The 27873-nt window shown below is 59.1% G+C and overlaps 16 non-coding genes across 16 annotated transcripts; 5 read left to right on the forward strand and 11 right to left on the reverse strand.

The window, feature by feature from the left end:
* The first annotated feature begins 9947 nt into the window (after window positions 1-9947).
* Window positions 9948-10035, forward strand: TRNAY-GUA (transfer RNA tyrosine (anticodon GUA)). Its single transcript is given in 2 exon segments — window positions 9948-9984; window positions 10000-10035. It is a non-coding gene; the product is annotated as a tRNA-Tyr (tRNA).
* A 253-nt stretch (window positions 10036-10288) lies between these two features.
* Window positions 10289-10361, reverse strand: TRNAF-GAA (transfer RNA phenylalanine (anticodon GAA)). Its single transcript has one exon. It is a non-coding gene; the product is annotated as a tRNA-Phe (tRNA).
* Window positions 10362-11597: 1236 nt separating this feature from the next.
* On the reverse strand, window positions 11598-11670 carry TRNAF-GAA (transfer RNA phenylalanine (anticodon GAA)). Its single transcript has one exon. It is a non-coding gene; the product is annotated as a tRNA-Phe (tRNA).
* A 2248-nt stretch (window positions 11671-13918) lies between these two features.
* On the reverse strand, window positions 13919-13991 carry TRNAF-GAA (transfer RNA phenylalanine (anticodon GAA)). Its single transcript has one exon. It is a non-coding gene; the product is annotated as a tRNA-Phe (tRNA).
* Window positions 13992-15502: 1511 nt separating this feature from the next.
* TRNAY-GUA (transfer RNA tyrosine (anticodon GUA)) lies at window positions 15503-15590 on the forward strand. The gene is given in 2 exon segments: window positions 15503-15539; window positions 15555-15590. It is a non-coding gene; the product is annotated as a tRNA-Tyr (tRNA).
* Window positions 15591-15843: 253 nt separating this feature from the next.
* TRNAF-GAA (transfer RNA phenylalanine (anticodon GAA)) lies at window positions 15844-15916 on the reverse strand. Its single transcript has one exon. It is a non-coding gene; the product is annotated as a tRNA-Phe (tRNA).
* A 1272-nt stretch (window positions 15917-17188) lies between these two features.
* On the reverse strand, window positions 17189-17261 carry TRNAF-GAA (transfer RNA phenylalanine (anticodon GAA)). The gene has a single exon. It is a non-coding gene; the product is annotated as a tRNA-Phe (tRNA).
* A 1511-nt stretch (window positions 17262-18772) lies between these two features.
* On the forward strand, window positions 18773-18860 carry TRNAY-GUA (transfer RNA tyrosine (anticodon GUA)). Its single transcript is given in 2 exon segments — window positions 18773-18809; window positions 18825-18860. It is a non-coding gene; the product is annotated as a tRNA-Tyr (tRNA).
* A 253-nt stretch (window positions 18861-19113) lies between these two features.
* Window positions 19114-19186, reverse strand: TRNAF-GAA (transfer RNA phenylalanine (anticodon GAA)). Its single transcript has one exon. It is a non-coding gene; the product is annotated as a tRNA-Phe (tRNA).
* A 1272-nt stretch (window positions 19187-20458) lies between these two features.
* TRNAF-GAA (transfer RNA phenylalanine (anticodon GAA)) lies at window positions 20459-20531 on the reverse strand. Its single transcript has one exon. It is a non-coding gene; the product is annotated as a tRNA-Phe (tRNA).
* Window positions 20532-22399: 1868 nt separating this feature from the next.
* TRNAF-GAA (transfer RNA phenylalanine (anticodon GAA)) lies at window positions 22400-22472 on the reverse strand. Its single transcript has one exon. It is a non-coding gene; the product is annotated as a tRNA-Phe (tRNA).
* Window positions 22473-23983: 1511 nt separating this feature from the next.
* Window positions 23984-24071, forward strand: TRNAY-GUA (transfer RNA tyrosine (anticodon GUA)). The gene is given in 2 exon segments: window positions 23984-24020; window positions 24036-24071. It is a non-coding gene; the product is annotated as a tRNA-Tyr (tRNA).
* A 270-nt stretch (window positions 24072-24341) lies between these two features.
* Window positions 24342-24414, reverse strand: TRNAF-GAA (transfer RNA phenylalanine (anticodon GAA)). Its single transcript has one exon. It is a non-coding gene; the product is annotated as a tRNA-Phe (tRNA).
* A 1267-nt stretch (window positions 24415-25681) lies between these two features.
* Window positions 25682-25754, reverse strand: TRNAF-GAA (transfer RNA phenylalanine (anticodon GAA)). The gene has a single exon. It is a non-coding gene; the product is annotated as a tRNA-Phe (tRNA).
* A 1511-nt stretch (window positions 25755-27265) lies between these two features.
* Window positions 27266-27353, forward strand: TRNAY-GUA (transfer RNA tyrosine (anticodon GUA)). Its single transcript is given in 2 exon segments — window positions 27266-27302; window positions 27318-27353. It is a non-coding gene; the product is annotated as a tRNA-Tyr (tRNA).
* A 270-nt stretch (window positions 27354-27623) lies between these two features.
* TRNAF-GAA (transfer RNA phenylalanine (anticodon GAA)) lies at window positions 27624-27696 on the reverse strand. The gene has a single exon. It is a non-coding gene; the product is annotated as a tRNA-Phe (tRNA).
* Between the last annotated feature and the right edge of the window lie 177 nt (window positions 27697-27873).

Consider the following 27873-nt stretch of genomic DNA (forward strand, 5'->3'; position numbering starts at 1 on the left):
GAGTCAGGGGGTGTTGCCGAGAAGTCCCCAGAGTGGGCGCAGAGAGCCCCAGACAGGGGGCTGTATTTTAGAAGTCCGAGTTCGGGCGACATTGCAGGGAAAGCCCCAGGAGGGGGCACTATTGTAAAGGCCCCAGACAGGGGGCAACACTATAGAGAAGGCCCCAGAAAGGGGCAACATTACAGGGAGGCCCCGAGTGGGCTCAGAGAGCCCAAGAGAGGGCAGTACAGCAGAGGAGGCCCCAGAGAGCGGGCGAGAGTACGTAGAGGAGGCCCGAGAGACAGGCAGTATATATAGAGAGAGACATACCAGCGTCTATCCCATCAGCGAGGCTTGGGGCGTGGTATTAGGGGTTGGTAGGAGCCACGCGTAGCCCATAAGGCTAGGGTGCCTGGACAGCACCCAGTATACACGGAGACCCCTGGTGGGTCCAGGAGAACGCAGGGACGGAGGTCCCAGCTAACCGTGCCTAGGAGATGTAAGGCAGCCTCCCAATATATACTGAACATGAAAGACGTGGTGGGCGAGAATAGAGGGTGCCCTTGGGCCAAATAGGCATGGAGAGGGGGCCTTAAGGAGACCACAGCCCTCCTGGAGGACCCCGCCGTGACATATGCGATGAATAAAATAAAGGCACATGTGGTGCTGTCGAGGGGATCTGATGGGGCAGTTGTTTTTATTTCAGTAGGCTGCAGTCCTGCCTCAGACCCTGCCCGTCATTGCCTCTCCAAGCTCCTGGGATAAGGGCAAAGTCAGTGAAGTGTATAGGAGTGCATCTTGGTCCCCCTAACCTCTATGGGAAATTTTCTTTTGACTCTGTAAAAACATGACCTTTGGGTTTGTCCTCAAACAAAATCAGTCCCTTCTCCAGTTCCTGCCCAGGATTGTCTCTGAACCCTCCTGCAGATAACCTGGGCCTTCCTGCGCTGTTGCATGTGAGGGCAGGCTGGGCAGCTTGCTGGGAAAACCTGCAAGGCCAGACACTGGGCACAGCACAGGTAAGTGAAGGAAGACCTGCTGTTCTGGATCAGCACATGAGAGCTCAGGTGGCTCTGCTTGTACGTGCTGGGCCGATATACCGCACATCCGGTCCTTCTCAGCTGGTTGATATGATCACTGCACATCTGCCATAATAAACTCCTGCAAGTGTTTGCAGCCATGTCATTTGCACCCGTGTCGTTTTATTGGCTGGTGGAGGGCCTGGGGGCAGAAACAGGTAATCTGGTGGCCACGCCAGACAAGAAAGCAGATATTTTCAACAGTTTCTTTGCCTCTGTTTTCCTGAACAGGGACCAGGATATCCCACCTACCAGATGTAGGGACAATCTTGGGGATAGCTTTATCAAGCCTTCAGTCAGTGCAGATGTAGTTAGGGATCTTCTGGAAGGGCTTAAATCTGCAGGTCCAGATGCCCTCCACCCAACGGTGTTGAGGGAGTTGTCATCGCGGAGCCTTTGGCCTGGCTGTTTGAGCATTCATGGTCATCTGGCCAGGTGCCGAGGGATTGGGAAATGGCTAATGTTGTCCTATTTTTAAGAAGGGGAGGAAGGAGGACCCAAGTAATTATAGGCCAGTAAGCCTCACCTTGGTGCTCGGGAAGCTCTTGGAGAGAATCATCAAGGAGCACATCTGTGGGGGCCAGCAGGGGAGATCATGCTCAGGGGCAATCAGCATGGCTTCACCAAAGGCAGGTCCTGCCAGACCAACCCTGATTGCCTTTTATGACCAAGTAACTAAATCCTTGGATGATGGTGTCATTGTGGACGTAGTCTTTCTGGACTTGAAGAAGGTCTTTGACACTCTCTCACCCCATTCTCATCTATAAATTAAGTGACTGTGCATTGATGCATGCACAGGTGGATGGGTAAAACATTGGCTGATGGGGCGCACCTAGAGAGTAGTGGTGGACGAGTTGTACTCAAACTGGTAGATGTGAGCAGTGGGGTACCCCAGGGCTTGGTCTTTGGGCCCGCACTGATGGGGTAATAAGTAAAGGGCCTATGTGGTTCTTACTTTCAGGAAGCAGAAGGAGGAACGGGGTAATTATAGGCTGGTTAGTCTCACCTCTCTCCTTGGCAAGACCTTTGAGAATATTGTTAAGAATCCCATTTGTGAGGGACCAGCAGGTAAAATAATGGTAAGGGGCAATCACCATGGGTTTATAGCAGGGAGATCCTGCCTGACTAGCCTGGTTTCATTTTATGACCAGGTCACAAAATGCTTGGCTGAAGGAAGAGAGGTAGATGTTATTTACTTAGATTTTAAAAAGGCCTTTGACACAGTGTCACAGCCAATTCTGATAAATAAACTAAACAGTTGCACTGTAGGTTATTACACAGTTCGGTGGGTAGAAAATTGGCTTATGGGACACCCCCAGAGAGCGGTGGTGGCCGGGTCAGTTTCTACCTGGAGAAATGTGGGCAACGGAGCCCCCAAGGCACTGTCCTGGGACCAGTACTGGGGCCCAGACCATCCTGCCCCCAAGACCAGAAGCCAGCATCCAGGCAGAGGGCCCCCACCTGGTGCACGCCAGCACCCAAACCAGGGCCCTCTGCCTGGGTGACGTGGGCACGCAGACAGAGGCTCGCCGCTGTCCAATTCCGGGAGGACACAGGGAGAGGTATGGTGCTTTTCATACTGTCAGTGTGTGGGGGAACTGGGGGTGTCGCACGCAGCGTTCCTGCTGCAGGACAGGCTGGCAGGGCTGGGAGCAGGGGTGCAGAGAGGCTGCTCCTGGCAGGGGAAACATCATGTATCTGGGTCCATGAAGGCAGTTTTCCTTAAGTGTTTCAGGGGGAAACTGTTCTTCTGGTGTGGTTTAGTACCTGCCAAGGTGTTGGGGCTTAAAGCCCACTTTATAGAAATGGGAGGCTCCTCCCTTGCATGCTTCTGCGGTCATATGGCTGAGGGCAGGCAAAACTTGGGGGCATCCAACCCCCAAGCCTCTGGGCTTGGGCCTGCACGTAGGATAACTGCCAAAAGACTTTGGAAATATCTGAAGCCCTTGGTGAGGGTGGAGGATGTTTGCCGGTGTAGGGCCACTAATGGGTCTGGGCTGACTCGCTGATCTGTACTTCATTTGGCTGATTTGGCTTGGAATATAAAAACATTCTTTAAAAAAGAAAGTGTGCCTCAAAGAATGCTAAAGCGGTTTTGTTGACATGGCCTTTTGCCACAGCTAGCCAGCGCTGCAATGGCTTTTCTCATGCTAAACGCTTCCTGCCATTTTTGTTGGGATCTTTCTGCTTTGTAAAGAAATGGACCATATCTACATCCTAAGTTAGGCCTAGGGCCAGGGAGCCAAGGTGCTGTGGAATTGTCCACATATAGACAGGCCCCCAACCAAAAATATTAAGACAACTGTGTCCTAGAGAAGGCAGGCAGCCTGAGTCTCATTTCCTCCCTTACTGTGTTCCCTGTATCATGGAGCCATGCAGGTGCTTTCCCTAGCCTTGGTGTAAGGCAGAGCAATATCCAAGCTATAGTAAGTGAATGAGCTGCTTCCAAAGGCTCCCCTAGACCCAGGACAGAAGGTCTTGCCTACAGCATAGGAGATTCAGTGGGAGCGTCTACACGTGCCTTTCGGGGGCAAAACTCCTGGGTGCATGTGTGCAAGCACATCCAGATGACAGCACACTGAGCCAAGTCACAGCAGCACTAGCTGGCAGGGCCAACCCGGCTCTGGGGCACCTGGCACTGGGCACCAGGGCCCTGACTCTACCCCTGCTGCCAGCCCCAGCCCTACCCCAAGCACTCATGTGTGAGCAGGGCCAGGAGGAGCAGGGCCCAGACCAGGGCGGTCATGGTGCACTGTTTCTGAGCACCCTAGTGTTGCACAAATGCTAGTTTCGTGCCCCTGGAGGCTTGTCCAATTTACCTCAAGGAGAGAGTCACACACTCAGGCTGGGTCCAACTCGAGTTTATTGTTTGCAAACAAGTTCGACAGAGGAGCTCAGCTGCTCAAAGCAAAGTCGACCCCGAGCCGTGCCCGAGGTTCCATTTTTATAGCTAACATGAACAATAGATTCCAGCGTGGCAATTTGTAATTGGTTACATTTTTCTGCAAAGTTTAGTACATGCGTAGTCCTAACACGGAACTGCGGCAAACAGGCCTGCCGCATGCGCAGTTCAAAGAGGAACTGCAGCAAAATTAATGCCTTTTAGTAACCTTGTATCTTGGTGTAACTCTAGGGCAATGAGCAAGTATGATGGTTGTAACATGAGTTATGTGCAGAGCAAGAGTTAATTTGTGTGTTCCAACAGGAGGCCTTGAGTCTTATCATAAGCGAGCGTTTAGCCAGACTGTTCCTTATTATGACACTGCTTTTCTACTGTAGGAAAAAAAGCAGTTCACAGTTTAACCATTAGACCTTGTGCAGTTTGCACAAAGGATCATGAAACATTTTTACCACACTAGGGCAGGATCGAACTAAGCAGGATCAAACTGGGATTTTCCTAGAGGGAGTGTGCCAGGGCCAGGCCAGGGGAGGCTGGGACAGGTGAGAGGGCACGTGTACCTATCTGTCCCTGGGCTTACCCTCCCTGTACCTGCTGGGGAAGCCTGGGCAAGTTCTTTTGGATTCGCCATCACGCTCCTTTGGATGTGAGCACAGTTTGTGGTATATGGCATGTACCTTCAAGGGGCAGCAATGGGACCACCCAGTCTCTCGCTGTGATGCCCTGCGGGTGCAGTTTGTGGTGGTGGGTAGTTGTAGTTCTCCCTACATGATGTAAGCATGTGAGTTGATGACTCCTGTTGCTAATCAAGACAAAGCTGTTTCCCACCCCACCAGTCTCTGCTGAATGGTTACTTGAGCAGGACCCCAAAGGCATGGAGGTCTGAGTGAGTCCCCCATCCCTGGGAGCCAATGGCATATAACAAACCACTGGGAATGAGTGGTCATTCCTTAAGAAGATGATCCTCCAAGCCCAAAGGGTGACAGCCCCAATGCGAATCAAAGGGGGCAAGAGTGCTCAAAAGCCCCCATGGCTCACCAAAGGCATTCAGGAGCATCTGAAAGCTAAAAAGGAGGGCTACACCCAGTGGAAGGGAGGGGCCATCACCAAGGAGGATTACACCTCCATTGCTCGATACTGTAGCGGGGCTGTTAGGAAGGCCAAGACGGAGACAGAACTAGCAAACCCAGATCAAAGATAAGAATTAGTCCTCTTTTAAATACATACTGGGTAGAAGACGGTACCAGGTAACGTGGGGCCCCTGCAGGACACGCTTGGCAATCTGGTGCTTGCACCAGATGATAAAGCTGACCTCTTTAACAAATTCTTTGCCTCCATTTCTCTGAGCAGGGACTGGGACATCCCCCCACTGGGATCCCGGGTGGACTCAGGAGAGGCACTGCCAGGCCTAGGGTCAGGGAGGACCAAGTTAGGGAATTTCTGGAGGGGCTGCACATGTTCAAAGCAGCAGGTCCAGAAGATCTCTGCCCCAGAGTGCTGAGGGAATTAGCAGGGGTCATTGCGGGAGCCCTGGCACAGCTTTACGAGCACTCGTGGTGCTCTGGCCAGGTGCCAGAGGATTGGAAAAGGGCCAATGTGGTCCCCATTTTCAAAAAAGGAAGGAAGGAGGACCCAGGAAACTAGAGGCCCATTAGTCTTACCTTGGTCCTCAGGACGCTCTTATCCAGGAGCACATCTGTGAGGGACCAGTAGGGGAGATTATGCTTAAGGGCAACCAACATGGGTTCATTACAGGTAGATGCTGTCAGACCAACCTGGTTGCCTTCTATGTCCAAGTCACAAAATCCTTGGACGCAGGTGTCATAGTGGACATAGTCTTTCTGGACTTTAGGAAGGCCTTCGACACTGACTCTCACCCCATTCTCATCCAAAAATTAAGCGACTGTGGCATTGATGCCTGCACAGTCAGGTGGGTCGCAAATTGGCTAGAGGGACCGCACCCAGAGAGTGGTGGAGGACGGGTCATTTTCAACCTGGAGGGACGTGGGCAGTGGGGTCCCCCAGGACTCGGTCCTCAGGCCCGCACTGTTCAACATCTTCATCAGCAACTTGGACAAGGGGGTGAAAAGCACCTTGTTCAAATTTGCAGAGGAGACCTGGGACCTGGAGCTGGGAGGTGGGGACTTACCTGAGACAGGTGGTAACAACCAACCGCTGGGATCCCCAGGGCCCAGCTCTAGGAGCCCTGCCTGGCCCCAGGGCTTGGGGGGCCGCCAGCCCTGCATCATGGGGAGATGGGAACTCACTGCACAGAGGTCTGAGTCAGTCCCCCATCCCGGGGACCCAGTGGCATAGAGCAAACACTATAAGGTGTCACAAGTGACTTGTCTCTTGGAGGAGTCATCAGCAGCCTGATTAAGGGGCTTAAGCTTGTCGTTCAAAGAGAAAAAATGGAGCATTTCAAACCTCCCCCAGATTTTTCCTTTGCTGGAAATCTTGGGGAGAATTGGAGGAGATGGGAACAGAAGCTTAGGTTACACCTTGCAGTCACAAAGGCTGAGGAAGAGGCAGAGGATTATAAAATTGCAGCCAGGCTTCACTGCATTGGGATAAAGTCCTAGGTATTTACGACAGTATACAGGGCGTGTTTGCAGACTCTAATAACAAAACCCTTCCAGAGGTGATGGCAGCATTCGAGAACTACTGCCAACCTGGGAAAAACCCTGTCTTTGAAAGGTAGCAGTTCTGGCAACTTAGGTACAATGGGATGTGGAAGGATAGATGATTTTGTTTCAGAGCTCAGAAGCAGAGCACAGCATTGTGAATTTGCACTTGCTGAGGATGTTACGTTGAGGGACTAAATTATCTTCAGCATAACTTCCTGCAAACTCAAAGAAAAGCTGCTGGAAACCCCTCCATCACCCTACCCCTGGCTGTGGATATCTGCAGAGCAAAGGCTCTCACAAGTGCTCAGGCCCGAGTTATGTCTGCAGAAGCAAGTGTGCACACAGTGGAGCAAAAGCCAAGCTGCCAGAGCACTTTGCAAAAATGAAGCAAGCCATCAGTGAAGTTTGCCGCACAGGTGCTGTTGTGTCTTCTTGTGTTTTTGTTGTACTGTCCCTTGAAGGCCAAAGCCCTGCTGTTCAGCACTGTAGGATTCAGTGACTTTGGGGCAGTTTTGCAGCTCTGGGGACTCCCTGCTCTCTGCCATGAGGAGCCAGAGGCTTTCTTGGTGCCTCTCCCTGCACGGGACTGGGCTGGGTCATGTCAGCGGCAGAGCAAGTATACGTTATGCATATATCTACTGAGGGCAATTGTTGGATCCATCTGGATATGATTCAAGATAGTTATCATAATAAATTACTATTAGTTCAACCCAGAAGTGTCCAGAGCATTGACGCTGAACTCACAACATAGCATCTGGCAATGAGCATGGGATCCTTTGCTGAAAAGGCCCCCCTAGATTGTGGGATGACGTTCTGAGACCAGGCTGTGTTTTGTGATGAGAGGGAAGTTTTCTTCTTCTTCTTCTTTTCTCCCTATTATGGCTGATGTTAATTAAAATGGTCACACTGGGGCCCGTACAATTGATGTGAGCAGCCAGCTCCTTGGGGCTGTCCAGCGGCAAGGCTATCCGATTACCTGGAAGCCAACGTACTGGAAAATCCAGCACAGAAGCGCACGATGCTCCGGAGAGTCTGCGGTGCCAAAATATTTGCCATTGTCCGTTCCCCCCCAGCACCTGCCTTACCAAACACTAAGTCTTATGCTGAACTAACTGCCCCACTAAAGGCCCATTTTTGCCCACGATCATCTGTTACCCTGCAGAGATTTCATTTATTAAATGGGACCAAAGGGCAAGCGAAGGCATAGCAGATCACATGGCTGAGCTCCACCCCCTTGCCGAATTTTGGGAGAGTGGGGGTCTCCTGGATGACTGCTTCATGACTGTCTTGTCTGTGGGGTTCAAGATAAAGCAATCCAACGTTTCCTGCTCAAATTTGACTTTGGCTACTGAACAAGAAAAAACCTTGGCAGCTGAAGCAGCATCCCATAATGTGAGAGAAATTGGCCAGGTGTTCTCCAGTCATGTCCGCTTCCTCCAAAAAGATCAAGAATCAGATCATCACCAGCAAAATCAGTGCATCATACCCTCACCAACTGCATCACGTAAGCAGATTAATCCACAGACATGTTTCAGTTGTGGCGGCCAACATAGACGAAGGGAGCCAGCATCAGGAAGACGGAGTATCGTGCCTGCAAGAAGAAGGGCCACGCAGAGAGGGTTTGCTGCTCGAGGGCCAGTTCCAGGAGACAAAAACACTGCGGCAAAAGTATTCACTGCAAAACCACTCACACATTAGACTTGTCCCCACTAAATGAATGGAAAGGCAAGCAAAATAGAAGTGGACTCGGGTTCAGGAGTATCCCTTATAGGTGAAAACACATTCTTCCAGTTGTTTCGACACCTCTCCCCAAGTTAATGAAACCTGAGCGTCACCTGCGTGACTGTAATGGAGAGAGCGTGGAAACGTTGGGGAGCTGCAGTGTCAATGCCCACTACGGATCTGTTCGACAGCATCTACCCGTCATTGTCAACAAGGGTTTAAAGGGGAAAAAGTAAATGGTTCCAGTCTGCCATTACCTGTAAGTGAGCAAGTCACGTAGCCAGGTCATGACCTTGTGGTCACAGACTAGTTCAAACCAGCCTCATCAGGCAGTCAACAAGTTATAGACATGTGCAAATGTACTTGTATCGTGGCCAGTGCTGATTGGTATATACTGTTGCTCAGCTTATGATGTAACGTTTCTTATACTAACCTGCTTTGTTCAATGTACAGGGTCAGACTCCTGCACAATTTTTGAAACTAGTGCATGACTCTGTCCAGAATGCATTCTTCAATACACTAAGTCTACAAGTTCATATTCGAATGGCCTGTTTCAGCCTCCGCCTAACGAACCAGGAAAAAATGCCCCCAACAGTGAGACAAAACAGCTGGTGCGTCTCCTTTTTCAGACAGGCGTTACTCGAGCTGGGCGGGGCTCTGGCAGGCTGTGGAGGGCAAGCCAGGTGGAAACTGAGGAGGCCTGGTCGGCGGGACAGGTCTTGGCGGTGAGTGGGGCCTCTGGGGAAAGCCAAGAGGGGAGTGTAAGGGCAGAAGCATTACGCCAAGCCGCAGCCCTGGTTTGGGGTGGAGTGGGGTGGGGTAGGGTGCGGTGAGCAGCACAGTGGGGCATGTGACCTGGTGGGCCCTGCACATGGCCTTCCTGGAGCTGGTGGATGTAGCGGGTGGTAGTTGGGGGAGAGAAGCGCAAGGCTGGCAGGTGCGAGTGCCAAAGAGACCAGGGCTCACCGGGAGGCAGGGCAGGGAGCAGAGGGCCGAGCGGGAGGGGACGGTGATGGTGGCAGGAGTGCTGGGTCCTGGGTGGGTGAGCCAGGTACTTTTGGGCGTGTGTTTTCCAAGGTGCGCAGAGCCAGAATTGAGTCCAGAGCCTTGGGTGGGTGGTGGCAGCGGGAAGCCCAGGCTAGCGGGTGTGCTGCAGGGAAGGGGTCGGCCGGACGTGAGGCACCCCAGGGAGGCACTCGGAGCCTGGAAGGTGGTCGGGCGCAGTGAGGAGGGCGGCTCAAGGCAGGAGCGCCCCCTACTGGCCCGCCACACGGCCTGGGGAGCCTGCGGCTGCCAGGCTCCGGGCCGGCTACATGGCAGGGGCTGGGCTTGATGGCCAGCAGCTGTGGCCTCCTTTGGGAGGGCACTGGCTGGCCTTGTGTGGGATGTGCGACCTGGCGGGCCCTGCACCTGGCCTTCCTGGGGCTGGTGCATGTGGCGGGTGGTAGTTGGGCGAGAGCAGCGCGAGGCTGGCAGGTGCGAGTGCCAAAGAGCCCAGGGCTCGCCGGGAGGCAGGGCAGGGAGCAGAGGGCCGAGCGGGAGGGGACGGTGATGGTGGCAGGAGTGCTGGGTCCCTGGTGGGTGAGCCAGGTGCTTTTGGGTGAGTGTTACCTGACGCTACAAAAGAAGGGGGCTGCGTTTCCTTCGGTAGCTCAGCTGGTAGAGCGGAGGACTGTAGAGGGTTGGGCAAGACATCCTTAGGTGGCTGGTTCGAGTCCGGCTCGAAGGAGCGCCTCCCTTTTGGGGCTTGTACAGGAAAGCTCTGCACCTGGGGGTGGCAGGGACAGCTTGTGTGCAAGGTGAGCACTGGAGAGTTGTGCAAGGGCACACCAAAAGGGCCTACTGCCTGCCTGGGAGGCGCTGCCCATGGCAAAAAGAACCTGTCTCTGGGAGCGCAAGTGGGTTAGGCGGCAGGGGTGGCCAGGAAGCAAAGAAGGGGCAGGCTGGAGTAGGCAGCGACAGCCAAAGGAAGACCTGAGAGCTGCCGAAACCCGGGATTGATCCAGGGACCTTTAGATCTTCAGTCTAACGCTCTCCCAACTGAGCTACTCCGGCTGGTAGAGGGGGAGTGGTGGCTCTGGCTGGGCCTATCTCCCCAGGCCCTGAGCCCAAGGTGGAAGGCTGGGCTTGGGGCTCTGGGCGTCTTGCTTGGCTCCCGGACCTGCGGTTGCTTGGCCAGCGCCCGTGCTTGACAAGGGAGGCCCAAGAAGTGGCACGGCGTGGGGAGCCTGCGGCTGCCAGGCTCCGGGCCGGCTACATGGCAGGGGCTGGGCTTGATGGCCAGCAGCTGTGGCCTCCTTTGGGAGGGCACTGGCTGGCCTTGTGTGGCCAGGGCTGGAGGCAATGCAGCCGTGCCAGGCAGGCGAGACCAAGCCTAGACCAAGCCAAACCCTGCCCAGGTCGGCTGCGGGCGAGACCCGTTTGGGGTGGGCAGCGAGCGCGTTCCCTGCGCGCTCAGGCCGTGGGACGCGGCAGCTGGTGCGTCTCCTTCTTCAGACAGGCGTCTCTGGAGCCGGGCTGGTGTCAGGCAGGCTGTCGAAGGCAAGGCATGTGGAACCTGTGGAGGCCTGACCCAGAGGGACAGGCGTGTGGTCTTGGCGGTGAGTGGGGCCTGCGGGGAAAGCCGAATGGGGAATGTAAGGGGAGAGGTAGGCGGCCCAGCCGCAGCCCTGGGTTGGGGTGGGGTGGGGTGGGCCGCCCAGTGGGATGTGCAACCTGGCGGGCCCTCGCCTGGCCTTCCTGGGGCTGGTGCATGTGGCGGGTGTTAGCTGGGCGAGAGCAGCGCCTGGCTGGCAGGTGCGAGTGCCAAAGAGCTCAGGGCTCACCGGGTGGCAGGGCAAGGAGCAGAGGGCCGAGCGGGAGGGGACGGTGATGGTGGCAGGAGTGCTGGGTCCTGGGTGGGTGAGCCAGGTACTTTTGGGCGTGTGTTACCTGATGCTGCAAGAGCGAGGGGGTGTTTTTCTTTCGGTAGCTCAGCTGGTAGAGCAGAGGACTGTAGAGCGTTGGGCAAGACATCCTTAGGTGGCTGATTCGAGTCCGGCTCGAAGGAAAGCTCTGCACCTGAGGGTGGCAGGGGCAGCTTGCGTGGAAGGTGAGCGCTGCTGAGTTGTGCAAGGGCACACCAAAAGGGCCTACTGCCTGCCTGGGAGGCGCTGCCCCTGCGAAAAAGTCTTCCTCTCTGCGAGCGCAAGGGGATTAGGCAGCAGGGGTGAGGCTGGCCCACGGGTGGCCAGGAAGCAAAGGGGGAGCAGGCTTGGGTAGCCAGCAGCAGCCAAAGGAAGACCCGAGGGCTGCCGAAGCCCGGGATCGATCCAGGGACCTTTAGATCTTCAGTCTAACGCTCTCCCAACTGAGCTACTCCGGCTGCCGGGGGGCCTGTGGTGGCTCTGGCTGGGCCTTCCTCCCCAGGCCCTGAGCCCAAGGTGGAAGGCTGGGCTTGGGGCTCTGGGCTGCAGGCGCCTGGGCCTCTTGCCTGGCTCCGGGACCTGCGGCTGCTTGGCCAGTGCCCGTGCTTGACAAGGGGAGCCAAGAAGTGGCAAGGCCTGTGGCACAATTGCCACCGTCTGTGTCCCTCTCCAGAAATCTGTCTCTGCCAGCGTGAGAGGCTGGTGTTGAATTCCTCAGGGCGGGGGATCACAAAAGCCTGGTGCCTCCGAAGAGGATTCTCTGGTCGGTGGGGAGGGGGAGGGAAAAAGCCCCTTCAGGGGCCCAGGTGACCCGTGATGCTTTGTAAGTTGGTTGGCTAGTGGCCAGCACTGGCAGCTTCGATTGGCCCGGGCTGCTGAGGTCAGAAAGGTTATTTAAAGGCCCGGTCCAGGAAGAAGGCAGCCATTAGCCATGCGGTCATCGAGATGCATCTGAAACTGGCAGAGGAGCTTCACCATCTGAAACTGGCTTTCTCCTCAAAGAGTGACCTGCCTCCAGAGCAAAACTGCAACCAGCTCTGGATGATGCGGGTGAGTAAGCTACTCGACATCCAACTAGATCCGTAGCTTACAGTAACTCAGATGCGTGATCAAAAGGCTACCTCAGCCGTGCTGGTTTGCTCTATGGGATTGATCCCTGTGATATTTCCATGACGCTGCTCTACCTTTTACCCTGTTTTCACCCTACCCCCTGTAATCAATAACGTTCTCCTTTGTGACCGGTGTGGGAGACTTATTGAGGGGTGGGTCTAAGTTATGCCGAGGTGGCCCCTTAGGTCTGTGGACTAAGGGACACTTTCCTATTAAGGCCCTGACTTGGGAAAGTGCCCCAAGTGCCTGTATTGGGTGTAGTGCCAAGTGGACGATCAGGCCTGTGTTTTCCAAGGTGCGCAGAGCCAGAATTGAGTCCAGAGCCTTGGGTGGGTGGTGGCAGCGGGAAGCCCAGGCTAGCGGGTGTGCTGCAGGGAAGGGGTCGGCCGGACGTGAGGCACCCCAGGGAGGCACTCGGAGCCTGGAAGGTGGTCGGGCGCAGTGAGGAGGGCGGCTCAAGGCAGGAGCGCCCCCTACTGGCCCGCCACACGGCCTGGGGAGCCTGCGGCTGCCAGGCTCCGGGCCGGCTACATGGCAGGGGCTGGGCTTGATGGCCAGCAGCTGTGGCCTCCTTTGGGAGGGCACTGGCTGGCCTTGTGTGGCCAGGGCTGGAGGCAATGCAGCCGTGCCAGGCAGGCGAGACCAAGCCTAGACGGCTAAGCCGAGCCAAACCCTGCCCAGGTCGGCTGCGGGCGAGACCCGTTTGGGGTGGGCAGCGAGCGCGTTCCCTGCGCGCTCAGGCCGTGGGACGCGGCAGCTGGTGCGTCTCCTTCTTCAGACAGGCGTCTCTGGAGCCGGGCTGGTGTCAGGCAGGCTGTCGAAGGCAAGGCATGTGGAACCTGTGGAGGCCTGACCCAGAGGGACAGGCGTGTGGTCTTGGCGGTGAGTGGGGCCTGCGGGGAAAGCCGAATGGGGAATGTAAGGGGAGAGGTAGGCGGCCCAGCCGCAGCCCTGGGTTGGGGTGGGGTGGGCCGCCCAGTGGGATGTGCAACCTGGCGGGCCCTCGCCTGGCCTTCCTGGGGCTGGTGCATGTGGCGGGTGTTAGCTGGGCGAGAGCAGCGCCTGGCTGGCAGGTGCGAGTGCCAAAGAGCTCAGGGCTCACCGGGTGGCAGGGCAAGGAGCAGAGGGCCGAGCGGGAGGGGACGGTGATGGTGGCAGGAGTGCTGGGTCCTGGGTGGGTGAGCCAGGTACTTTTGGGCGTGTGTTACCTGATGCTGCAAGAGCGAGGGGGTGTTTTTCTTTCGGTAGCTCAGCTGGTAGAGCAGAGGACTGTAGAGCGTTGGGCAAGACATCCTTAGGTGGCTGATTCGAGTCCGGCTCGAAGGAATGCCTCCCTTTTGGGGCTTGCATAGGAAAGCTCTGCACCTGAGGGTGGCAGGGGCAGCTTGCGTGGAAGGTGAGCGCTGCTGAGTTGTGCAAGGGCACACCAAAAGGGCCTACTGCCTGCCTGGGAGGCGCTGCCCCTGCGAAAAAGTCTTCCTCTCTGCGAGCGCAAGGGGATTAGGCAGCAGGGGTGAGGCTGGCCCACGGGTGGCCAGGAAGCAAAGGGGGAGCAGGCTTGGGTAGCCAGCAGCAGCCAAAGGAAGACCCGAGGGCTGCCGAAGCCCGGGATCGATCCAGGGACCTTTAGATCTTCAGTCTAACGCTCTCCCAACTGAGCTACTCCGGCTGCCGGGGGGCCTGTGGTGGCTCTGGCTGGGCCTTCCTCCCCAGGCCCTGAGCCCAAGGTGGAAGGCTGGGCTTGGGGCTCTGGGCTGCAGGCGCCTGGGCCTCTTGCCTGGCTCCGGGACCTGCGGCTGCTTGGCCAGTGCCCGTGCTTGACAAGGGGAGCCAAGAAGTGGCAAGGCCTGTGGCACAATTGCCACCGTCTGTGTCCCTCTCCAGAAATCTGTCTCTGCCAGCGTGAGAGGCTGGTGTTGAATTCCTCAGGGCGGGGGATCACAAAAGCCTGGTGCCTCCGAAGAGGATTCTCTGGTCGGTGGGGAGGGGGAGGGAAAAAGCCCCTTCAGGGGCCCAGGTGACCCGTGATGCTTTGTAAGTTGGTTGGCTAGTGGCCAGCACTGGCAGCTTCGATTGGCCCGGGCTGCTGAGGTCAGAAAGGTTATTTAAAGGCCCGGTCCAGGAAGAAGGCAGCCATTAGCCATGCGGTCATCGAGATGCATCTGAAACTGGCAGAGGAGCTTCACCATCTGAAACTGGCTTTCTCCTCAAAGAGTGACCTGCCTCCAGAGCAAAACTGCAACCAGCTCTGGATGATGCGGGTGAGTAAGCTACTCGACATCCAACTAGATCCGTAGCTTACAGTAACTCAGATGCGTGATCAAAAGGCTACCTCAGCCGTGCTGGTTTGCTCTATGGGATTGATCCCTGTGATATTTCCATGACGCTGCTCTACCTTTTACCCTGTTTTCACCCTACCCCCTGTAATCAATAACGTTCTCCTTTGTGACCGGTGTGGGAGACTTATTGAGGGGTGGGTCTAAGTTATGCCGAGGTGGCCCCTTAGGTCTGTGGACTAAGGGACACTTTCCTATTAAGGCCCTGACTTGGGAAAGTGCCCCAAGTGCCTGTATTGGGTGTAGTGCCAAGTGGACGATCAGGCCTGTGTTTTCCAAGGTGCGCAGAGCCAGAATTGAGTCCAGAGCCTTGGGTGGGTGGTGGCAGCGGGAAGCCCAGGCTAGCGGGTGTGCTGCAGGGAAGGGGTCGGCCGGACGTGAGGCACCCCAGGGAGGCACTCGGAGCCTGGAAGGTGGTCGGGCGCAGTGAGGAGGGCGGCTCAAGGCAGGAGCGCCCCCTACTGGCCCGCCACACGGCCTGGGGAGCCTGCGGCTGCCAGGCTCCGGGCCGGCTACATGGCAGGGGCTGGGCTTGATGGCCAGCAGCTGTGGCCTCCTTTGGGAGGGCACTGGCTGGCCTTGTGTGGGATGTGCGACCTGGCGGGCCCTGCACCTGGCCTTCCTGGGGCTGGTGCATGTGGCGGGTGGTAGTTGGGCGAGAGCAGCGCGAGGCTGGCAGGTGCGAGTGCCAAAGAGCCCAGGGCTCGCCGGGAGGCAGGGCAGGGAGCAGAGGGCCGAGCGGGAGGGGACGGTGATGGTGGCAGGAGTGCTGGGTCCCTGGTGGGTGAGCCAGGTGCTTTTGGGTGAGTGTTACCTGACGCTACAAAAGAAGGGGGCTGCGTTTCCTTCGGTAGCTCAGCTGGTAGAGCGGAGGACTGTAGAGGGTTGGGCAAGACATCCTTAGGTGGCTGGTTCGAGTCCGGCTCGAAGGAGCGCCTCCCTTTTGGGGCTTGTACAGGAAAGCTCTGCACCTGGGGGTGGCAGGGACAGCTTGTGTGCAAGGTGAGCACTGGAGAGTTGTGCAAGGGCACACCAAAAGGGCCTACTGCCTGCCTGGGAGGCGCTGCCCATGGCAAAAAGAACCTGTCTCTGGGAGCGCAAGTGGGTTAGGCGGCAGGGGTGGCCAGGAAGCAAAGAAGGGGCAGGCTGGAGTAGGCAGCGACAGCCAAAGGAAGACCTGAGAGCTGCCGAAACCCGGGATTGATCCAGGGACCTTTAGATCTTCAGTCTAACGCTCTCCCAACTGAGCTACTCCGGCTGGTAGAGGGGGAGTGGTGGCTCTGGCTGGGCCTATCTCCCCAGGCCCTGAGCCCAAGGTGGAAGGCTGGGCTTGGGGCTCTGGGCGTCTTGCTTGGCTCCCGGACCTGCGGTTGCTTGGCCAGCGCCCGTGCTTGACAAGGGAGGCCCAAGAAGTGGCACGGCGTGGGGAGCCTGCGGCTGCCAGGCTCCGGGCCGGCTACATGGCAGGGGCTGGGCTTGATGGCCAGCAGCTGTGGCCTCCTTTGGGAGGGCACTGGCTGGCCTTGTGTGGCCAGGGCTGGAGGCAATGCAGCCGTGCCAGGCAGGCGAGACCAAGCCTAGACGGCTAAGCCGAGCCAAACCCTGCCCAGGTCGGCTGCGGGCGAGACCCGTTTGGGGTGGGCAGCGAGCGCGTTCCCTGCGCGCTCAGGCCGTGGGACGCGGCAGCTGGTGCGTCTCCTTCTTCAGACAGGCGTCTCTGGAGCCGGGCTGGTGTCAGGCAGGCTGTCGAAGGCAAGGCATGTGGAACCTGTGGAGGCCTGACCCAGAGGGACAGGCGTGTGGTCTTGGCGGTGAGTGGGGCCTGCGGGGAAAGCCGAATGGGGAATGTAAGGGGAGAGGTAGGCGGCCCAGCCGCAGCCCTGGGTTGGGGTGGGGTGGGGTGGGCCGCCCAGTGGGATGTGCAACCTGGCGGGCCCTCGCCTGGCCTTCCTGGGGCTGGTGCATGTGGCGGGTGTTAGCTGGGCGAGAGCAGCGCCTGGCTGGCAGGTGCGAGTGCCAAAGAGCTCAGGGCTCACCGGGTGGCAGGGCAAGGAGCAGAGGGCCGAGCGGGAGGGGACGGTGATGGTGGCAGGAGTGCTGGGTCCTGGGTGGGTGAGCCAGGTACTTTTGGGCGTGTGTTACCTGATGCTGCAAGAGCGAGGGGGTGTTTTTCTTTCGGTAGCTCAGCTGGTAGAGCAGAGGACTGTAGAGCGTTGGGCAAGACATCCTTAGGTGGCTGATTCGAGTCCGGCTCGAAGGAATGCCTCCCTTTTGGGGCTTGCATAGGAAAGCTCTGCACCTGAGGGTGGCAGGGGCAGCTTGCGTGGAAGGTGAGCGCTGCTGAGTTGTGCAAGGGCACACCAAAAGGGCCTACTGCCTGCCTGGGAGGCGCTGCCCCTGCGAAAAAGTCTTCCTCTCTGCGAGCGCAAGGGGATTAGGCAGCAGGGGTGAGGCTGGCCCACGGGTGGCCAGGAAGCAAAGGGGGAGCAGGCTTGGGTAGCCAGCAGCAGCCAAAGGAAGACCCGAGGGCTGCCGAAGCCCGGGATCGATCCAGGGACCTTTAGATCTTCAGTCTAACGCTCTCCCAACTGAGCTACTCCGGCTGCCGGGGGGCCTGTGGTGGCTCTGGCTGGGCCTTCCTCCCCAGGCCCTGAGCCCAAGGTGGAAGGCTGGGCTTGGGGCTCTGGGCTGCAGGCGCCTGGGCCTCTTGCCTGGCTCCGGGACCTGCGGCTGCTTGGCCAGTGCCCGTGCTTGACAAGGGGAGCCAAGAAGTGGCAAGGCCTGTGGCACAATTGCCACCGTCTGTGTCCCTCTCCAGAAATCTGTCTCTGCCAGCGTGAGAGGCTGGTGTTGAATTCCTCAGGGCGGGGGATCACAAAAGCCTGGTGCCTCCGAAGAGGATTCTCTGGTCGGTGGGGAGGGGGAGGGAAAAAGCCCCTTCAGGGGCCCAGGTGACCCGTGATGCTTTGTAAGTTGGTTGGCTAGTGGCCAGCACTGGCAGCTTCGATTGGCCCGGGCTGCTGAGGTCAGAAAGGTTATTTAAAGGCCCGGTCCAGGAAGAAGGCAGCCATTAGCCATGCGGTCATCGAGATGCATCTGAAACTGGCAGAGGAGCTTCACCATCTGAAACTGGCTTTCTCCTCAAAGAGTGACCTGCCTCCAGAGCAAAACTGCAACCAGCTCTGGATGATGCGGGTGAGTAAGCTACTCGACATCCAACTAGATCCGTAGCTTACAGTAACTCAGATGCGTGATCAAAAGGCTACCTCAGCCGTGCTGGTTTGCTCTATGGGATTGATCCCTGTGATATTTCCATGACGCTGCTCTACCTTTTACCCTGTTTTCACCCTACCCCCTGTAATCAATAACGTTCTCCTTTGTGACCGGTGTGGGAGACTTATTGAGGGGTGGGTCTAAGTTATGCCGAGGTGGCCCCTTAGGTCTGTGGACTAAGGGACACTTTCCTATTAAGGCCCTGACTTGGGAAAGTGCCCCAAGTGCCTGTATTGGGTGTAGTGCCAAGTGGACGATCAGGCCTGTGTTTTCCAAGGTGCGCAGAGCCAGAATTGAGTCCAGAGCCTTGGGTGGGTGGTGGCAGCGGGAAGCCCAGGCTAGCGGGTGTGCTGCAGGGAAGGGGTCGGCCGGACGTGAGGCACCCCAGGGAGGCACTCGGAGCCTGGAAGGTGGTCGGGCGCAGTGAGGAGGGCGGCTCAAGGCAGGAGCGCCCCCTACTGGCCCGCCACACGGCCTGGGGAGCCTGCGGCTGCCAGGCTCCGGGCCGGCTACATGGCAGGGGCTGGGCTTGATGGCCAGCAGCTGTGGCCTCCTTTGGGAGGGCACTGGCTGGCCTTGTGTGGGATGTGCGACCTGGCGGGCCCTGCACCTGGCCTTCCTGGGGCTGGTGCATGTGGCGGGTGGTAGTTGGGCGAGAGCAGCGCGAGGCTGGCAGGTGCGAGTGCCAAAGAGCCCAGGGCTCGCCGGGAGGCAGGGCAGGGAGCAGAGGGCCGAGCGGGAGGGGACGGTGATGGTGGCAGGAGTGCTGGGTCCCTGGTGGGTGAGCCAGGTGCTTTTGGGTGAGTGTTACCTGACGCTACAAAAGAAGGGGGCTGCGTTTCCTTCGGTAGCTCAGCTGGTAGAGCGGAGGACTGTAGAGGGTTGGGCAAGACATCCTTAGGTGGCTGGTTCGAGTCCGGCTCGAAGGAGCGCCTCCCTTTTGGGGCTTGTACAGGAAAGCTCTGCACCTGGGGGTGGCAGGGACAGCTTGTGTGCAAGGTGAGCACTGGAGAGTTGTGCAAGGGCACACCAAAAGGGCCTACTGCCTGCCTGGGAGGCGCTGCCCATGGCAAAAAGAACCTGTCTCTGGGAGCGCAAGTGGGTTAGGCGGCAGGGGTGGCCAGGAAGCAAAGAAGGGGCAGGCTGGAGTAGGCAGCGACAGCCAAAGGAAGACCTGAGAGCTGCCGAAACCCGGGATTGATCCAGGGACCTTTAGATCTTCAGTCTAACGCTCTCCCAACTGAGCTACTCCGGCTGGTAGAGGGGGAGTGGTGGCTCTGGCTGGGCCTATCTCCCCAGGCCCTGAGCCCAAGGTGGAAGGCTGGGCTTGGGGCTCTGGGCGTCTTGCTTGGCTCCCGGACCTGCGGTTGCTTGGCCAGCGCCCGTGCTTGACAAGGGAGGCCCAAGAAGTGGCACGGCGTGGGGAGCCTGCGGCTGCCAGGCTCCGGGCCGGCTACATGGCAGGGGCTGGGCTTGATGGCCAGCAGCTGTGGCCTCCTTTGGGAGGGCACTGGCTGGCCTTGTGTGGCCAGGGCTGGAGGCAATGCAGCCGTGCCAGGCAGGCGAGACCAAGCCTAGACGGCTAAGCCGAGCCAAACCCTGCCCAGGTCGGCTGCGGGCGAGACCCGTTTGGGGTGGGCAGCGAGCGCGTTCCCTGCGCGCTCAGGCCGTGGGACGCGGCAGCTGGTGCGTCTCCTTCTTCAGACAGGCGTCTCTGGAGCCGGGCTGGTGTCAGGCAGGCTGTCGAAGGCAAGGCATGTGGAACCTGTGGAGGCCTGACCCAGAGGGACAGGCGTGTGGTCTTGGCGGTGAGTGGGGCCTGCGGGGAAAGCCGAATGGGGAATGTAAGGGGAGAGGTAGGCGGCCCAGCCGCAGCCCTGGGTTGGGGTGGGGTGGGGTGGGCCGCCCAGTGGGATGTGCAACCTGGCGGGCCCTCGCCTGGCCTTCCTGGGGCTGGTGCATGTGGCGGGTGTTAGCTGGGCGAGAGCAGCGCCTGGCTGGCAGGTGCGAGTGCCAAAGAGCTCAGGGCTCACCGGGTGGCAGGGCAAGGAGCAGAGGGCCGAGCGGGAGGGGACGGTGATGGTGGCAGGAGTGCTGGGTCCTGGGTGGGTGAGCCAGGTACTTTTGGGCGTGTGTTACCTGATGCTGCAAGAGCGAGGGGGTGTTTTTCTTTCGGTAGCTCAGCTGGTAGAGCAGAGGACTGTAGAGCGTTGGGCAAGACATCCTTAGGTGGCTGATTCGAGTCCGGCTCGAAGGAATGCCTCCCTTTTGGGGCTTGCATAGGAAAGCTCTGCACCTGAGGGTGGCAGGGGCAGCTTGCGTGGAAGGTGAGCGCTGCTGAGTTGTGCAAGGGCACACCAAAAGGGCCTACTGCCTGCCTGGGAGGCGCTGCCCCTGCGAAAAAGTCTTCCTCTCTGCGAGCGCAAGGGGATTAGGCAGCAGGGGTGAGGCTGGCCCACGGGTGGCCAGGAAGCAAAGGGGGAGCAGGCTTGGGTAGCCAGCAGCAGCCAAAGGAAGGCCCGAGGGCTGCCGAAGCCCGGGATCGATCCAGGGACCTTTAGATCTTCAGTCTAACGCTCTCCCAACTGAGCTACTCCGGCTGCCGGGGGGCCTGTGGTGGCTCTGGCTGGGCCTTCCTCCCCAGGCCCTGAGCCCAAGGTGGAAGGCTGGGCTTGGGGCTCTGGGCTGCAGGCGCCTGGGCCTCTTGCCTGGCTCCGGGACCTGCGGCTGCTTGGCCAGTGCCCGTGCTTGACAAGGGGAGCCAAGAAGTGGCAAGGCCTGTGGCACAATTGCCACCGTCTGTGTCCCTCTCCAGAAATCTGTCTCTGCCAGCGTGAGAGGCTGGTGTTGAATTCCTCAGGGCGGGGGATCACAAAAGCCTGGTGCCTCCGAAGAGGATTCTCTGGTCGGTGGGGAGGGGGAGGGAAAAAGCCCCTTCAGGGGCCCAGGTGACCCGTGATGCTTTGTAAGTTGGTTGGCTAGTGGCCAGCACTGGCAGCTTCGATTGGCCCGGGCTGCTGAGGTCAGAAAGGTTATTTAAAGGCCCGGTCCAGGAAGAAGGCAGCCATTAGCCATGCGGTCATCGAGATGCATCTGAAACTGGCAGAGGAGCTTCACCATCTGAAACTGGCTTTCTCCTCAAAGAGTGACCTGCCTCCAGAGCAAAACTGCAACCAGCTCTGGATGATGCGGGTGAGTAAGCTACTCGACATCCAACTAGATCCGTAGCTTACAGTAACTCAGATGCGTGATCAAAAGGCTACCTCAGCCGTGCTGGTTTGCTCTATGGGATTGATCCCTGTGATATTTCCATGACGCTGCTCTACCTTTTACCCTGTTTTCACCCTACCCCCTGTAATCAATAACGTTCTCCTTTGTGACCGGTGTGGGAGACTTATTGAGGGGTGGGTCTAAGTTATGCCGAGGTGGCCCCTTAGGTCTGTGGACTAAGGGACACTTTCCTATTAAGGCCCTGACTTGGGAAAGTGCCCCAAGTGCCTGTATTGGGTGTAGTGCCAAGTGGACGATCAGGCCTGTGTTTTCCAAGGTGCGCAGAGCCAGAATTGAGTCCAGAGCCTTGGGTGGGTGGTGGCAGCGGGAAGCCCAGGCTAGCGGGTGTGCTGCAGGGAAGGGGTCGGCCGGACGTGAGGCACCCCAGGGAGGCACTCGGAGCCTGGAAGGTGGTCGGGCGCAGTGAGGAGGGCGGCTCAAGGCAGGAGCGAACCTACTGGCCCGCCACACGGCCTGGGGAGCCTGCGGCTGCCAGGCTCCGGGCCGGCTACATGGCAGGGGCTGGGCTTGATGGCCAGCAGCTGTGGCCTCCTTTGGGAGGGCACTGGCTGGCCTTGTGTGGGATGTGCGACCTGGCGGGCCCTGCACCTGGCCTTCCTGGGGCTGGTGCATGTGGCGGGTGTTAGCTGGGCTAGAGCAGCGCCTGGCTGGCAGGTGCGAGTGCCAAAGAGCTCAGGGCTCACCGGGTGGCAGGGCAAGGAGCAGAGGGCCGAGCGGGAGGGGACGGTGATGGTGGCAGGAGTGCTGGGTCCTGGGTGGGTGAGCCAGGTACTTTTGGGCGTGTGTTACCTGATGCTGCAAGAGCGAGGGGGTGTTTTTCTTTCGGTAGCTCAGCTGGTAGAGCAGAGGACTGTAGAGCGTTGGGCAAGACATCCTTAGGTGGCTGATTCGAGTCCGGCTCGAAGGAATGCCTCCCTTTTGGGGCTTGCATAGGAAAGCTCTGCACCTGAGGGTGGCAGGGGCAGCTTGCGTGGAAGGTGAGCGCTGCTGAGTTGTGCAAGGGCACACCAAAAGGGCCTACTGCCTGCCTGGGAGGCGCTGCCCCTGCGAAAAAGTCTTCCTCTCTGCGAGCGCAAGGGGATTAGGCAGCAGGGGTGAGGCTGGCCCACGGGTGGCCAGGAAGCAAAGGGGGAGCAGGCTTGGGTAGCCAGCAGCAGCCAAAGGAAGACCCGAGGGCTGCCGAAGCCCGGGATCGATCCAGGGACCTTTAGATCTTCAGTCTAACGCTCTCCCAACTGAGCTACTCCGGCTGCCGGGGGTCCTGTGGTGGCTCTGGCTGGGCCTTCCTCCCCAGGCCCTGAGCCCAAGGTGGAAGGCTGGGCTTGGGGCTCTGGGCTGCAGGCGCCTGGGCCTCTTGCCTGGCTCCGGGACCTGCGGCTGCTTGGCCAGTGCCCGTGCTTGACAAGGGGAGCCAAGAAGTGGCAAGGCCTGTGGCACAATTGCCACCGTCTGTGTCCCTCTCCAGAAATCTGTCTCTGCCAGCGTGAGAGGCTGGTGTTGAATTCCTCAGGGCGGGGGATCACAAAAGCCTGGTGCCTCCGAAGAGGATTCTCTGGTCGGTGGGGAGGGGGAGGGAAAAAGCCCCTTCAGGGGCCCAGGTGACCCGTGATGCTTTGTAAGTTGGTTGGCTAGTGGCCAGCACTGGCAGCTTCGATTGGCCCGGGCTGCTGAGGTCAGAAAGGTTATTTAAAGGCCCGGTCCAGGAAGAAGGCAGCCATTAGCCATGCGGTCATCGAGATGCATCTGAAACTGGCAGAGGAGCTTCACCATCTGAAACTGGCTTTCTCCTCAAAGAGTGACCTGCCTCCAGAGCAAAACTGCAACCAGCTCTGGATGATGCGGGTGAGTAAGCTACTCGACATCCAACTAGATCCGTAGCTTACAGTAACTCAGATGCGTGATCAAAAGGCTACCTCAGCCGTGCTGGTTTGCTCTATGGGATTGATCCCTGTGATATTTCCATGACGCTGCTCTACCTTTTACCCTGTTTTCACCCTACCCCCTGTAATCAATAACGTTCTCCTTTGTGACCGGTGTGGGAGACTTATTGAGGGGTGGGTCTAAGTTATGCCGAGGTGGCCCCTTAGGTCTGTGGACTAAGGGACACTTTCCTATTAAGGCCCTGACTTGGGAAAGTGCCCCAAGTGCCTGTATTGGGTGTAGTGCCAAGTGGACGATCAGGCCTGTGTTTTCCAAGGTGCGCAGAGCCAGAATTGAGTCCAGAGCCTTGGGTGGGTGGTGGCAGCGGGAAGCCCAGGCTAGCGGGTGTGCTGCAGGGAAGGGGTCGGCCGGACGTGAGGCACCCCAGGGAGGCACTCGGAGCCTGGAAGGTGGTCGGGCGCAGTGAGGAGGGCGGCTCAAGGCAGGAGCGCCCCCTACTGGCCCGCCACACGGCCTGGGGAGCCTGCGGCTGCCAGGCTCCGGGCCGGCTACATGGCAGGGGCTGGGCTTGATGGCCAGCAGCTGTGGCCTCCTTTGGGAGGGCACTGGCTGGCCTTGTGTGGGATGTGCGACCTGGCGGGCCCTGCACCTGGCCTTCCTGGGGCTGGTGCATGTGGCGGGTGGTAGTTGGGCGAGAGCAGCGCGAGGCTGGCAGGTGCGAGTGCCAAAGAGCCCAGGGCTCGCCGGGAGGCAGGGCAGGGAGCAGAGGGCCGAGCGGGAGGGGACGGTGATGGTGGCAGGAGTGCTGGGTCCCTGGTGGGTGAGCCAGGTGCTTTTGGGTGAGTGTTACCTGACGCCCCAAAAGAAGGGGGCTGCGTTTCCTTCGGTAGCTCAGCTGGTAGAGCGGAGGACTGTAGAGGGTTGGGCAAGACATCCTTAGGTGGCTGGTTCGAGTCCGGCTCGAAGGAGCGCCTCCCTTTTGGGGCTTGTACAGGAAAGCTCTGCACCTGGGGGTGGCAGGGACAGCTTGTGTGCAAGGTGAGCACTGGAGAGTTGTGCAAGGGCACACCAAAAGGGCCTACTGCCTGCCTGGGAGGCGCTGCCCATGGCAAAAAGAACCTGTCTCTGGGAGCGCAAGTGGGTTAGGCGGCAGGGGTGAGGCTGGCCCACGGGTGGCCAGGAAGCAAAGAAGGGGCAGGCTGGAGTAGGCAGCGACAGCCAAAGGAAGACCTGAGAGCTGCCGAAACCCGGGATTGATCCAGGGACCTTTAGATCTTCAGTCTAACGCTCTCCCAACTGAGCTACTCCGGCTGGTGGAGGGGGAGTGGTGGCTCTGGCTGGGCCTATCTCCCCAGGCCCTGAGCCCAAGGTGGAAGGCTGGGCTTGGGGCTCTGGGCGTCTTGCTTGGCTCCCGGACCTGCGGTTGCTTGGCCAGCGCCCGTGCTTGACAAGGGAGGCCCAAGAAGTGGCACGGCGTGGGGAGCCTGCGGCTGCCAGGCTCCGGGCCGGCTACATGGCAGGGGCTGGGCTTGATGGCCAGCAGCTGTGGCCTCCTTTGGGAGGGCACTGGCTGGCCTTGTGTGGCCAGGGCTGGAGGCAATGCAGCCGTGCCAGGCAGGCGAGACCAAGCCTAGACGGCTAAGCCGAGCCAAACCCTGCCCAGGTCGGCTGCGGGCGAGACCCGTTTGGGGTGGGCAGCGAGCGCGTTCCCTGCGCGCTCAGGCCGTGGGACGCGGCAGCTGGTGCGTCTCCTTCTTCAGACAGGCGTCTCTGGAGCCGGGCTGGTGTCAGGCAGGCTGTCGAAGGCAAGGCATGTGGAACCTGTGGAGGCCTGACCCAGAGGGACAGGCGTGTGGTCTTGGCGGTGAGTGGGGCCTGCGGGGAAAGCCGAATGGGGAATGTAAGGGGAGAGGTAGGCGGCCCAGCCGCAGCCCTGGGTTGGGGTGGGGTGGGCCGCCCAGTGGGATGTGCAACCTGGCGGGCCCTCGCCTGGCCTTCCTGGGGCTGGTGCATGTGGCGGGTGTTAGCTGGGCGAGAGCAGCGCCTGGCTGGCAGGTGCGAGTGCCAAAGAGCTCAGGGCTCACCGGGTGGCAGGGCAAGGAGCAGAGGGCCGAGCGGGAGGGGACGGTGATGGTGGCAGGAGTGCTGGGTCCTGGGTGGGTGAGCCAGGTACTTTTGGGCGTGTGTTACCTGATGCTGCAAGAGCGAGGGGGTGTTTTTCTTTCGGTAGCTCAGCTGGTAGAGCAGAGGACTGTAGAGCGTTGGGCAAGACATCCTTAGGTGGCTGATTCGAGTCCGGCTCGAAGGAATGCCTCCCTTTTGGGGCTTGCATAGGAAAGCTCTGCACCTGAGGGTGGCAGGGGCAGCTTGCGTGGAAGGTGAGCGCTGCTGAGTTGTGCAAGGGCACACCAAAAGGGCCTACTGCCTGCCTGGGAGGCGCTGCCCCTGCGAAAAAGTCTTCCTCTCTGCGAGCGCAAGGGGATTAGGCAGCAGGGGTGAGGCTGGCCCACGGGTGGCCAGGAAGCAAAGGGGGAGCAGGCTTGGGTAGCCAGCAGCAGCCAAAGGAAGACCCGAGGGCTGCCGAAGCCCGGGATCGATCCAGGGACCTTTAGATCTTCAGTCTAACGCTCTCCCAACTGAGCTACTCCGGCTGCCGGGGGTCCTGTGGTGGCTCTGGCTGGGCCTTCCTCCCCAGGCCCTGAGCCCAAGGTGGAAGGCTGGGCTTGGGGCTCTGGGCTGCAGGCGCCTGGGCCTCTTGCCTGGCTCCGGGACCTGCGGCTGCTTGGCCAGTGCCCGTGCTTGACAAGGGGAGCCAAGAAGTGGCAAGGCCTGTGGCACAATTGCCACCGTCTGTGTCCCTCTCCAGAAATCTGTCTCTGCCAGCGTGAGAGGCTGGTGTTGAATTCCTCAGGGCGGGGGATCACAAAAGCCTGGTGCCTCCGAAGAGGATTCTCTGGTCGGTGGGGAGGGGGAGGGAAAAAGCCCCTTCAGGGGCCCAGGTGACCCGTGATGCTTTGTAAGTTGGTTGGCTAGTGGCCAGCACTGGCAGCTTCGATTGGCCCGGGCTGCTGAGGTCAGAAAGGTTATTTAAAGGCCCGGTCCAGGAAGAAGGCAGCCATTAGCCATGCGGTCATCGAGATGCATCTGAAACTGGCAGAGGAGCTTCACCATCTGAAACTGGCTTTCTCCTCAAAGAGTGACCTGCCTCCAGAGCAAAACTGCAACCAGCTCTGGATGATGCGGGTGAGTAAGCTACTCGACATCCAACTAGATCCGTAGCTTACAGTAACTCAGATGCGTGATCAAAAGGCTACCTCAGCCGTGCTGGTTTGCTCTATGGGATTGATCCCTGTGATATTTCCATGACGCTGCTCTACCTTTTACCCTGTTTTCACCCTACCCCCTGTAATCAATAACGTTCTCCTTTGTGACCGGTGTGGGAGACTTATTGAGGGGTGGGTCTAAGTTATGCCGAGGTGGCCCCTTAGGTCTGTGGACTAAGGGACACTTTCCTATTAAGGCCCTGACTTGGGAAAGTGCCCCAAGTGCCTGTATTGGGTGTAGTGCCAAGTGGACGATCAGGCCTGTGTTTTCCAAGGTGCGCAGAGCCAGAATTGAGTCCAGAGCCTTGGGTGGGTGGTGGCAGCGGGAAGCCCAGGCTAGCGGGTGTGCTGCAGGGAAGGGGTCGGCCGGACGTGAGGCACCCCAGGGAGGCACTCGGAGCCTGGAAGGTGGTCGGGCGCAGTGAGGAGGGCGGCTCAAGGCAGGAGCGCCCCCTACTGGCCCGCCACACGGCCTGGGGAGCCTGCGGCTGCCAGGCTCCGGGCCGGCTACATGGCAGGGGCTGGGCTTGATGGCCAGCAGCTGTGGCCTCCTTTGGGAGGGCACTGGCTGGCCTTGTGTGGGATGTGCGACCTGGCGGGCCCTGCACCTGGCCTTCCTGGGGCTGGTGCATGTGGCGGGTGGTAGTTGGGCGAGAGCAGCGCGAGGCTGGCAGGTGCGAGTGCCAAAGAGCCCAGGGCTCGCCGGGAGGCAGGGCAGGGAGCAGAGGGCCGAGCGGGAGGGGACGGTGATGGTGGCAGGAGTGCTGGGTCCCTGGTGGGTGAGCCAGGTGCTTTTGGGTGAGTGTTACCTGACGCCCCAAAAGAAGGGGGCTGCGTTTCCTTCGGTAGCTCAGCTGGTAGAGCGGAGGACTGTAGAGGGTTGGGCAAGACATCCTTAGGTGGCTGGTTCGAGTCCGGCTCGAAGGAGCGCCTCCCTTTTGGGGCTTGTACAGGAAAGCTCTGCACCTGGGGGTGGCAGGGACAGCTTGTGTGCAAGGTGAGCACTGGAGAGTTGTGCAAGGGCACACCAAAAGGGCCTACTGCCTGCCTGGGAGGCGCTGCCCATGGCAAAAAGAACCTGTCTCTGGGAGCGCAAGTGGGTTAGGCGGCAGGGGTGAGGCTGGCCCACGGGTGGCCAGGAAGCAAAGAAGGGGCAGGCTGGAGTAGGCAGCGACAGCCAAAGGAAGACCTGAGAGCTGCCGAAACCCGGGATTGATCCAGGGACCTTTAGATCTTCAGTCTAACGCTCTCCCAACTGAGCTACTCCGGCTGGTGGAGGGGGAGTGGTGGCTCTGGCTGGGCCTATCTCCCCAGGCCCTGAGCCCAAGGTGGAAGGCTGGGCTTGGGGCTCTGGGCGTCTTGCTTGGCTCCCGGACCTGCGGTTGCTTGGCCAGCGCCCGTGCTTGACAAGGGAGGCCCAAGAAGTGGCACGGCGTGGGGAGCCTGC

Source organism: Alligator mississippiensis, chromosome 14 (genome assembly GCF_030867095.1).
Source record: "Alligator mississippiensis isolate rAllMis1 chromosome 14, rAllMis1, whole genome shotgun sequence".
NCBI classification, from domain to species: domain Eukaryota; kingdom Metazoa; phylum Chordata; order Crocodylia; family Alligatoridae; genus Alligator; species Alligator mississippiensis.